Below are 9668 nucleotides of genomic sequence, written 5' to 3' on the forward strand. Positions count from 1 at the left end.
TTTTTTTTGGAGAGATTTTCACTGTAGGGCGCGTGCGCTCGCCAGACAGACAGAGAGAGACATAGAGACAGAAAGCGAGAAATCACCCCCCAGGGGGGATGGTCACGCCGCAATCCCTTCTCCTCCATTCTCCTCTTGGGATCTTGGGCACGCACGCACACGCGCCCGGCGTGAGTTTTAAGCCACCGGGTCCGGGACATGAACCACAGTCGACTATGTGGGAGTCCAGCGACATAGCCATTATGCTAACTGCTGGTTCCCTTCATTAGCCATTTTCAAATAAATTCAGAGAGACTATGTTACCTGTGAATCCAAGAATATTACCAATGTTAATTGGTAAAAAAATATTCCCTACCCCACAAGATTTAACTAATTTCTAGGTCTACCTCCTTGTCAAGGTTATTAGCAGTGAGCTTGATTTTAATAACTGTAGATGAGGTGGAAAGATGGGAAGAATGCAAAAAAAAAAAAAGAAAGAAAAAGAAAAAAAGAGAAGTGGTGGTTAGCCAATAGCAATCTGTTTCCTTTTTTCCTTTCTGCTTATTTATTTAATTGGTTTAAAAAACATGATGATATATAAGGGCCACCATTCGGTGCATTTAATTAAAATAGTCATGCCTGGTATAATTTCTTTTATGAAATATATTTCAGAATTTATTCCATAGATGGATTACCTGCCGACCTTCAAAAATGGCACCCTAAGCAATAAAAGAATGACAACAGAAGTTAACATTGGTTCCGACATTTATAGCTCACAAACAGATTTCACATGGGTGAGATCATCTCACATGTTATCCTTGGAACAACTTTGCCAGGTCCCCAGGGCGGGAACCACCATCTCCATTTTATTAGAAAGTTCGCAATGGCAGGGTGATGAATGGAACCGCAGCTTCCTAATTCCAAGTTCAGAGCTCTTTAAATCTGCTGAGCAGCTGGGCCTCTCGCTGTCCTATTGCCCTTTTGGCTGTAAGTAAACACCCTTGGTTTGGGCTCTCCCACGTCGACTTGTGCTAAAAATCAATCCATGTTTACATGATCTATTTTTGAAAATGCACTCTATTCCCTGCTGCAATAACCAAGCTTTCTTATAAAGTATACCTAACTGAATCTAATATGAGCGTATCTCACAATGTTTCTGGAAACATGAAATTCAAAGGTGACTTTACTTACTTATAAAATATGGGACACTTCGTGAAGTGGCGTGTCATCTTTGGGCAGAGGCCACGCTCATTTTCTCTGTATTGTTTTACTATATGTGCTGCGAAGATGAGTTTATTTTGGAACAAAGACCATTTGAAATCCATGCAATAGTTTTTCATCATACACATTTTCTGTGAGCTTTTTGAAAACGCCTTATGCATGAAACAGTGATGTTTTCAACAGCATGTTTTCTTTATTAAACATTGTGCTTTGTCATGTTCAATTGCATTTATGGCCTGGCCTGGTGGTGCAGTGAGTGGCAAACTGAACTAGAGTGCTGGAAGTTACATGGATGGCTGACTGCAGGTTTGGATTCCCAAACTGGCTTAAAAGCATGCCGGGCAGGTGCAGGCATCCGACAAGCTAGAGGATCCAGGAAGGGGATCACAGCCTATCAAGGGTTCTTGTCTCTCTCTCTCTTTATTTCTCATGCATGAATGCATATGCTCTATCATGAATAAAATAAACTTTAAAATAAACACAAATTGCATTTATGTTTTACTGAGAACAACCATCCATACCATTGGCACATTTAGGGACCTGCCCCTATAATGTGATGATTAAGGGAAGCTGGATCCCACATGGCTAACCATAGTTTTTGGAGATAACCCCAGTGGCTTTCTTGAAAAACACACCCGGCATGTGTGTGTTTGTGCCCAAAATTGACAGAAAGGAGAAATGGAGAAGAAGGGACTGCGGTGTGAGATGCCCCATTGGTGACTGCTTTCTCCCTCTCCCTCTCACTTTGTCTCTGGTTAATGCATTAGCCGTCTGTTATAATAAAAAAAAAAAAAAAAAAAAAAGAGCACATTTAGTGATATATCTTACCAGTTAGTACCAGTTTATTTTCCCATTTTTTTTTAATAGCTGCAATAGTTAGAAAGCAACCTAAATGCTTCCCAATTTGGGACTGCTTAAATGAACTGTGGTCATCATGCAACTCCAAGAAAAAAATAAAGAGGGTTGTGGGTTAATATGGAAATATCCCTGGAGTTATTATATGAAAAAAAAAAACTATCTCAAAATATTAGTATGCATAGCATGGTATGATTTGTATAAACTGGAAAAAAATTGCTTTTGTTTCTTTCTTGCAAGTCATAAAACATCCCTGGAAGGATGAAAGAGCCAGTGCCATTAGTTGCCTGTGGGGAGGGGGAGAGGGCGTCTGAGAGGTGGTGTGTGGGAAAGAACTGGTTCCTGCTACTCTTTCTCACTCTGACTTTTGATCCATGACAATACAGTACTCTATTCAAAAAAATGAGATAAGAAAAAAAGAATACATTGGGGACCAGCAGCTGACGTAATGGCTATTGTCACTGGACTCCCATGTAGTAAACAGCACTTGGAGTCCTGGATCCGGTGGCTTAAACTCACACCAGGCGCATGTTGCCTGCATGCCCAAGATCCTCAGAGGTGAAATGCAGGAGAAGGGATTGCGGCGTGGCCATCCCCCCAGGGGGTGATTTCTCGCTCTCTGTCTCTCTGTCTCTCTCTGCCTTTCTGGCGAGCTATAGCAAAAACCTATCCAAAAGAAAAAAATGCATTATATCTTGAATTCACATATGTTAAAGCAAACTGCACCCAGACCGTCTGTACCCGTCTGGCTGTCCTTCAGCCCTGTGCTGAGAGGACCTTTCTTCCTTCACTAATCCCCTGGGATTGTTAGCTAAGTCTGTGTCTAGTGGACTTTGAGTGAAGGTTGGGGCCATGGAAGAGGGTAATTGTTGCACAGGGCAGAAATTGCCACATATGGTGTGCTTATCCCTGGAGTTAGGGTGGCTTTCGCTCCCTTCCTGGGATTGCCCCACCGTACCCATAGACTCCTCAGCTATGCTCCCCTGGGACCCTCGCTGCCTTTCCCCCAGCCTTCTTGCATCTCTCCACCACCTGCACCTCCTTTTTCAAACTGCTGCCAATCAACCCTCAGGTTCCTCTTGTTTTCTTTTTTTCTTTTGAGGGACTTTTGCTGCAGGGAGTAGGCACTTGCTGGAGAGACAGAGACAGAGAGATAGAAAGCAAGAAATCATCCCCCGCTCCAGAGAGGGATGATCATGCTACAGTCCCTTCTCCTCTGTTCTCCCCTCAGGATTTTGAGTGCACACACACACACACGCTCGCACCTGGCATGAGTTTTGTTTTTGATTTTATGGGGGGTTTTTTTGGAGAGGATTTTGCTATAGGGCGTGTGCGCTCGCCAGACAGAGAGAGAGAGACAGAGAGACAGAAAGCAAGAAATCATCCCCCGCTCCAGAGAGGGATGATCATGCTACAGTCCCTTCTCCTCTGTTCTCCCCTCAGGATTTTGAGTGCACACACACACACGCTCGCACCTGGCATGAGTTTTAGGCTTCTAAGTCCAGGACTCGAACTGCGGTTAACAACGTGGGTGTCCAGCAACATACCCATTATGCTATCTGCTGATCCCCCTCTTGCTTGCTTTCTGTGGCGAGGAAGCCCTCTTCTGTTTCTTTTTGCCTCCTTTCAAACCAACAGAAGCTGTTTTTCTGGGTTGAAAGTCTTCAAGCCCCTTTGGGATGTCCTTTACACAACTACTTCAGAGTCCCCACCCCACCTTTTCTCTCCTTTAACAAGTAATTTTGTGGGGCCAGCGGGTGTTGTGGTGTTGGGGCGCTGGACTCCCGCATGGCTGACCACAGTGAAGTTCCAGACCTGGCAGCTTGAAACGCACACCAGGAGCATGTGTGTGAACGCCCGAAATCCCAAGAGGAGAAGGAGGAGAAGGGATTGCGGTGTGGCCATTCCCCAGGGTGTGATTTCTCATTGACCCTGTCTCTCCCTGGAGAGCCCACATGCAGTCTTCAAGCCCCTTTGTGCTGTCCTTTACAGAACTACTTCAGAGTCCCCACCCCACCTTTTCTCTCCTTTCTCCTTTCAAACCAACAGAAGCTGTTTTTCTGGGTTGAAAGTCTTCAAGCCCCTTTGGGATGTCCTTTACAGAACTACTTCAGAGTCCCCGCCCCACCTTTTCTCTCCTTGAACAAGTAATTTTGTGGGGCCAGCGGGTGTTGTGGTGTTGGGGCGCTGGACTCCCGCATGGCTGACCACAGTGAAGTTCCAGACCTGGCAGCTTGAAACGCACACCAGGAGCATGTGTGTGAACGCCCGAAATCCCAAGAGGAGAAGGAGGAGAAGGGATTGCGGTGTGGCCATTCCCCAGGGTGTGATTTCTCATTGACCCTGTCTCTCCCTGGAGAGCCCACATGCCCTATGGCAAAAACCTAGAAAAATTGCTTTTGTTGTTTTTCCTCTCCAGCTTCCTCATTTCACTTTCCAGGTGACTCATTCACTATGTCACGGTTCCCACCGTGGGACCAGCGGGCCTGTGCAGGTAGCTTCCCTAGCACTGACGCCGCATGTTCCTATGTGCTCCTTGAACAAGTGGCAATGGCCCTACTGAGAATGAAAGCATCCCTAGGCCTCGCTCCCCAACAGAAGCCTTAGGGGACATTTGGGTCCTTCCTGTGACTCTCCCTCAATCTCATGATTGCACCCAGGGGCTGATGCCCCCTTCATGACTTTACTCATGTCCAAATCTCTCTTCTCCCACCCTTTGATCTGCTCGGACTTCCCATTGACCAAACCCAGCAAAAAGCCAGGGGACAGAAGAGCCGGGGATGCAGTCTATAGGGGTCAGCTTCTCTACCACAGGCAAAGGCAGGGCAGAGACTGAGCCTGGGAGGGGCAGGGTGACAGGATGTGAACAGAACACCATCCCGGGCATATGGCATTCCACCAGTCCACTGTTCGTCTTGTTGCAACTACCTACGTAACACTAGCTGGGTTCAGAAGCCAAAATAGGGGTTCATGTGAGATGGTGGGGTAGCCCTTTTCTGGAAGGGGAGCCACAGTTGAGCCACTGAGGAGGGAACCTTTGTCCGCCAGGGTGGAGAGGCTCTATGACTTCATGAGGACGGCAGATTCAAACGTGGTGCCTTCCTCCTCCCTTCACCAGGCTGAGGCCCTGCATTTATTTGCTAAAGATAAAGCCTGAAGGGACCAGCAGTTAGCGTAATGGCTATGTTGCTGGACTCCCAAGTAGTTGACCGTGGTTCGAGTCCTGGACCCGGTGGCTTCAACTCACGCCGGGCACGTGTGCATGCATGCCCAACATCCCGAGAGGAGAATGGAGGAGAAGGGATTGTGGCATGGCCATCCCCCCTGGGGGGGATGGCGAGTGCATGCGCCCTATGGCAAAAACCTCTCAAAAAAAAAAAAAAAAGATAAAGCCTGAATCCCTAATGTAGAAAGCACTGAGAAGCTGAAGCGAATTTATTCCTATCACCAGGGCTGGAAAACCTGTAGCTTTTCTCCACAGGAGGTCCCACGGAATAATATGTAACTGACATACCCAGTCTGTTCCTGGGAGTCGAAGATAAATGAAGATGAGCATAACTTAGCAAGTAAAAGTGACAGGCCCAGTCATGATCCCGTTATCCATCTTCCCACCCGTACAGACTCAAGACGGAATGCGTTCGAACGTTGTAAGAATGGATTTGAACTTAGATTACATTTGCTCATGAAACCAGGTTTTGCCAAGCATGATTTTAAATCCAAATCCCCTGGTGATACGGAATGAATCACGCAGTCTGAGCAATCACTGATGGGGTTAGGTTGGTGATTCTCACACTGACTCCGGGCTGCAATCACCCTAGGAGCTTTTAAACGATGCCCACATTCAGTGCTTCCTGACCCATTGAATGAAAGTTCCCATGCGAGATGGAAATATCTGTATTTTTAAGGCTCTCTAGGTAATTCTAAAGTGGAGCTCCGTGCTGAAAACCTGGGTTAGGTTAAAGGCAAGACAGGGAAAGAAGGGTTATCAGACGTTTAGGGGACCATTTTCTTTAAAGACCCCTTTCTCAGCTCTTTATACCTCGGGTGTTTCCGAACCTCTTGTATGTCCTACGTTGGACTGTGGCGTTCACCTCTCCAAACATGTGAAAAGTCCTCTGTGAAAATATCGTAAGACAGTTAGCTCTGGGGGTGATGATTGCCTATGCTGGTTCAGGGTTTTATTTTATTTCTATGTTCCTGGCTCCTTTTCTAAGACTTTTTGCTAAAATTAAAATGATGAGAAGCAATGACCTGGAGCCAGATTTACAGAATTTAATGACGGGTCAAGCAAGAGCCAGTGTTCCTTTCTCTGGGCCAGTTGATGGCTTCTCTGTGACAGTTTGCAGGAAGATGACATGCAACCTTAGCTGCACACTAGAATTTATTAGGGAGTTAACCAAACAAACAAAACCATCCCTGGCGCCCATCCCGAGAAATCCAGACTTAACTACCTATGGTAAGGCCTGTGCACCTGGATTCTTTTTACTTTTTTTTCTGGAAAGGTTTTTGCTATCGGGCGTGTGCGCTCGCCAGAAAGACAGAGAAAGACAGAGAGACAGAAAGCGAGAAATCACCCCCCAGGGGAGATGGTCACGCCGCAATCCCTTCTCCTCCATTCTCCTCTCGGGATCTTGGGCACGCACGCACGCACACGCGCCCGGCATGAGTTTAAGCCACCAGGTCCAGGACTCGAACTGCGGTTGACTACGTGGGAGTCCAGCGACATAGCCGTCATGCCAACTGCTGGTCCCAGGATTCTTTTTAAACCCTATATATTCTTTTCCATGAGCAAGACACACACACATACACACACACACATACACACACACACAAAGCGAGCATTCCTGATAAGTTCAGCCAGCCCCGGATCATGGGCACATTCCTACAGGGCATGTGCACCAGGAGGTCCCCAGAAATGAACCTGGAACCTTCCCAGGTGAGTCAGTCTCAAAGAGTGGGTGTTTACCACACACCACACTCCATCCCCCCAACATCTAAATTTTAGAAACTCCAGCTGATTCTGATGAGCAATCAAAGTTGAGAGCCCCTGCCATAGAAGAATAACTAAATAAAAAGTTATTCTGTGCACTGGTTGATATCATGAGAGGACATCTTTTTACCAATCTCTATCAGTGTTCTCAAGGTTAGAGTTTTACAGGAACAAAAAGAGAAGTCATTCTAATGCATTTAGCACGTGTCTATGTGAGATAGGCCAAACCCTCCCTTTTTTATCCCCCTCCAAAATCTCTCCAGGAAACCGAATTTAGAGATGTGGAGGCCCTGCCTGAAGTGTTTTCTGAGCAAACAGTGCCATCATGCGGTTGAAAGGAGGGTTTCATGCTGGTGACATTTAGAGTACCAAACCCAACAGATGGGAGAGTAATGAGGAAGAACAAATTTCCAGCAACAAACCCACTGAATTGTCCCCATTTCCTCAGGTTTTATAGTCAGATCCAGCTGTGCGATGGCTTGGGGCTTCCTTCTGTATAGTTGCTACTCATTGTCTCTATGAGTGTGTGAGCGGCTCTGCCAGGCTGGGACACTTAACCAGAAAAATATCCCTGCTATCTAATTCATGGAGATTCTAGTCCAGGGGTGCTCAGACTTCTGGGCTGCAGGACCCCCCTTTATATTCTTTGAAACTACCGCGGGGGGGCCAGGTGTTGGCACAGTGGTGATGCAGCTATCAGTAGATCCAACATGGGAAGGTCCTGGGTTTCCATATGAGATCTCCCTAAGTGCACAGGGTCACATGTGTCTGATCTGGGCTGACCCAGGCTTGCAGCGAATTGCCTCACCAGACTGCTGTTGAGAGTGGCTTTCTGTCTTTCCCAGATGAAATGAGTAGAGTTTCTTTTACTATCATAATAGACAAATTTAAAAAAAAATGAGGATGTCAAAGAGCTTTTGTTTATGTGGGTTATATCTAGATATCTACTGTATTAGACAGCAAACCTGAAAACAAGATATTTAGTCATCGTTTTAAACATAACAGCAACAAACCCATTATGTGTCAGTGTAAGTAACATATTTTTGTAAAAATACCGTTTTCCAAAATGCAAAAAGTAATGAGAATATCGGCATTGTTTTTACATTTCTGTAAATATCCATAGGGTCTAGCTTCGTAGAGGACAGCTGGAGTCGCATCTGCTCCTGTCCTCAGTCCTCGAGGGCACGTTGTTTTGTTGGTACGGTGGGAAGAGGCTCTGGCCTCACACAGATATGTAACTGGGGGAAAGAGAGGAATGTTTTAAAGCTTGTTCAGTTACATGGAGATTTTTCAGATGAAAACTTAGGAAGTGGTAGTATCTTTTTTGTTTTGTTTTTGGTTTTGTTTTTATCCTAGGGTATGCACTCACCAGAGAGAGACAGAAAGAAGTGAGAAATCACTCCCTCTGGGGTGGGTGGGTGGTGGCCATGCTGCAGTCCCTTTTCCTCCATTCTCCTCTCAGAATTTTAGGCACACACACACACACGCGCACACACACACACACACGCACACACACACACACACACTCCTGGCATGATTTTAAAGCCACCGAGTCCAGGACTCAAACCATGGTCAACCATGTGAGAATCCAGTGTCTTACCTGCCACACCACCTGCTGGCCCCAGGAAGTAGTATTTTCCTAAAGGCTCGTTGCAGTGTCAATCACTGGAAAAGGCAATTGTTAATCTTCTCTGAAAGGATCTTGGGACTCCCCCACACACTGTGGACTGAGCTTTAACTGCTGCAGTAGACAGGCGTTGATGGATGAAAGCCCACCTTTTAGAGATGTTTGCTGTGTACCTCTCCAGGGAGGCGTTGGAAAGGAATCATGCCACTTTTACTGCCTCTGACAGCGGGAGGTAAATGATGCTGTCACCCAGGACTCATCCAGCTGCAGAGATGTGCAGGGGGCACGATACCGGGCTGGACTCACAGAGCCCTTACCTGACCGTGCCCCTAGAGCGCTTTCCAATGGCTCTCATGGGGGTGGGAAGCGGAGCTGAGTAGAGGAGCTGAGTCACCAGAACAATAAGTGAAAGTTTACACATGCAGCATTTATTGTTCTCACGTGATTTGGCGGTTTAACTCTGCCATCCGCGTACAGCTCGCCAATGAAGAGCCACCCCCAGGTCTCACTCTTATGCACACACTGAAGTCCCACGCTCAAGATGTCATCAAACACAGTGGGATGAAACCCAATTTAAGTGAAACCCATTATTTTCTTTCTTTGGCCTCACACAGGTGTGCTCTCTCTCTTGTATTTCCACCACCTGTGTCTGTCTAATCAGGAAGTAGCAGTCTCTCTACCTCCACCTCCATAGTAAGTAGTTGGCACCTTTACCATCAGGACCTGCACACACTCTAGAAATTTCAGCCAGAGCCACTCCTGCTTCCCACTGACAGCAACCAATTTCCGGGGGAGTCAAAGCTGCCCCTGATCCCAGAGGTGGATCGTGATTTGAGGCTGATCTCCAGATAGTCTAGGTGGTCATCGGGTCAAATCAGAGCCAATGAAAGACAATAGACTTTTACTGGAAGTTCCGGGAAGAAGACTTTGACCATTTTTCTTTTTCTTTTCTTTTCTTTTTTCTTTTTTTTTTTTTTTTTTTTTTTTTTTTTTTTT

The 9668-nt window shown here is 46.3% G+C and overlaps 1 protein-coding gene and 1 pseudogene across 3 annotated transcripts in view; one reads left to right on the plus strand and one right to left on the minus strand.

Annotated features, from left to right (window-relative positions):
* Nucleotides 1-9668, plus strand: part of CHN2 (chimerin 2) — a 348821-nt gene that overhangs the window by 232849 nt on the left and 106304 nt on the right. The gene's annotated exons all lie outside the window — the stretch shown is intronic.
* On the minus strand, nucleotides 1174-1271 carry LOC114007426 (uncharacterized; annotated as a pseudogene).

The sequence above is a fragment of the Tupaia chinensis genome, unplaced genomic scaffold, assembly GCF_000334495.1.
Source record: "Tupaia chinensis unplaced genomic scaffold, TupChi_1.0 Scaffold000170_1, whole genome shotgun sequence".
NCBI lineage: Eukaryota > Metazoa > Chordata > Mammalia > Scandentia > Tupaiidae > Tupaia > Tupaia belangeri.